The sequence below is a fragment of the Penaeus chinensis genome, chromosome 39 (assembly GCF_019202785.1).
Source record: "Penaeus chinensis breed Huanghai No. 1 chromosome 39, ASM1920278v2, whole genome shotgun sequence".
Classification (NCBI taxonomy): Eukaryota; Metazoa; Arthropoda; class Malacostraca; order Decapoda; family Penaeidae; genus Penaeus; species Penaeus chinensis.
In genome coordinates, this window is record NC_061857.1 from 20,319,953 (window position 1) to 20,322,452 (window position 2,500).

Consider the following 2,500-nt stretch of genomic DNA (forward strand, 5'->3'; position numbering starts at 1 on the left):
CCCCTTTTCTCTCTCCTTTTCCTTTTCTCTCCCCTCCTTCCCCCCCCTTTTCCTTCCTCCTTCCCCCCTTTTTTCCTTCCTTCCCTCCCTTTTCTTCTCCTTCCCTCCTTTTTTTCCCTTTTTCCCCTCCCTCCTTTTCCCTCCTTTTCCCTCCCCCTTCCCTCCCTTCCCCCCCTTTTTTTCTCTCCCTTCCCCCTTTTTCCTTCGCCTTCCCCCTTTTTCTCTCCCTTCCCCCCCTTTTTTTCTCCCCTTCCCCCCTTTTTCCTCCCCCCCCTTTTCTCTCCCTTTTCCCCCCTTTTTCTCCCTCCCCCCTTTTTCCTCTCTCCCCCCCCTCCCCCCCTTCCCCCCTTTCCTTCCCCCCCTTTCCCCCCTTTCCCCCCTTTCCCCCCCTTCTCCCCCTTTCCTTTTCCCCCTTTCCCCCTTCCCCCCTTTCCTCCCCCTCCTCTCCCCCCTTTCCTCCCTCCTCTCCCTCCTCCCCTCCCTCCTCCCCCCCTTTCCCCCTCCCTTCTCTCCCTTCTCTCCCTTCCCCCCCCTTTCTCCCTTTCCTCTCCCTCCTTCCCTCCCCCCTTTCCCCCCTCCCTCCCTTCTCTCCCTTCTCTCCCTTTCTCCCCCCTTTTCCCCCTCTCCCCCCTTTCCCCTTTTCCCCTCCCCCCCCCCTTTCTCCTGCATTTCTTTCCCCGACAGTAACCCCTCCAGCGTCAGAATGCGGGCCTGGTAAAAGCCCGAAGGTACAGGATCGTCGGCGGGGAAGTCACTGAGGAGAACGGGGGTCCCCTTTTTCCCTCTTTGGGCCTCTGGGAAACTTTTTGGGCCCGAAAAAGCCCTTCTGTGGGGGGGGCTCCTTTTTTTACGAGTTGTGGGTATAAAAGGGGGCCCGCATTGCGTAAAATGGGTGGTTGGGGTTTATTTATTTTTTTTTTTTTTTAATCTCTCTCTCTCTCTGTCCCCTCTTCTCTCTCTCTGTTTCATTCTTTCTCCCCATTTTTCTGATTTTTTTTTTTTTTTTTTTATAGTTTTTTTGGGGTTTTTGGGAAAAAAGGAGGGAGGGAGGGATTGGAAATTCTTGATAGAAAACGGTGATTTTTTTGATTTTTTTTTTTATAAGGAACTCGGTAAAATTCCTTTTTGGGGGGAAAACTAAAATGTCCCGTTTCCGGGTAGATCCCGTGATTTGGGCTTTTCAAATATATTGGGGAAACAAAAAATATCCATGAAAAGATTAGGGGAAGGAAAACCCCGATTTTCCGTTCAGAAAGTCCCAAACCCCCAAGGGGAAAAATTTATAACCCTAATATAACCTATAATCTAAAGAATGTCACCTTAGCTTCACCATTCTTTATTTCTTTTTTTAAATTAATTTCTTCTTTTAACGAACGACTTTCTCAACGACTCTCCCATTCGCCCCCAGGAGAAGCTCGGAACAATTCGAAGTTCTGTTCAAAAAATGTGGGGTGGGTTTTTGAACAATTTCCGGGGGTCGTAGCGGCTGTCTCCTCCTCGTCCCCCCCTGCCAAGGTTAAAAAAACCCAAGACGGTAAGCTCTGGCGTTCTGGGGACAGCTGTTTAAAGGGCTTGGGGTTGCGAGAGACATTTGAACATGGAGGCACGAAATAAGTAACCTATTTGAGTAGATAATTACAAAATTTTCTTTAAATGTTTTTGGCTAAAAGGTGAAAAGCCAATTTTATATTATATATATATAAAATATATATATTATATATATTTACCCCTTTTATGTTAATCTGTATGTACGTTTACACCCTTTATGTATCTGTTTTTGTACGGTACAGTTTATGTATTGTTGCATTGGAAATAGGGAATTTCTTTTATTGTATAAAGTATGTAATTTTGTAAATGTATATGTTATGTTACATTTTGGGATATGTATAATTTTATATGATGTTAAAATGTGTATATGTATATGTATATTTATGTTTACATTTTTTGTTTTGTTTTGTATGTACATGTGTTAAAATTTTATAGGGATTTTGTTGTAAAGTTATTGTAAATGTTTGATTTGTTTACTGTGTTATGTTTTGTAATGGTTTGTATATGTTATGTTTATGTATGTACTTTTGTATAGTATATTTTATATGTTTTTTACTTGTGTATAGTATAAGTTTTTTTGTTGTACATGTGTATAAAGTTTTATGTATAAAGTATGTTCATGTGTATAGTATATGTATTGTTTAAAGGTACAGTGTATATGTTTGTTTTATGTATGTACATTGTATATGTATTTTGTATAAAGTATGTACTTTTGTATATGTTTAATTTTATATGTATGTTAAAATGTGTATAAAGTTTTGTTGAAAGTTTAAAGTTTTTATATGTTTTATGTATATGTTTTTGTACATGTTTAATATGTATATGTTAAATTTTTGGTATATTTTTAATGTGTACATTGTATATGTAATGTTTTTGTACATGTGTATAGGATATGTATTTTATGTTACATGTGTTTTATTTAGGGATATGTATGTAATTTTGTATATGTTTA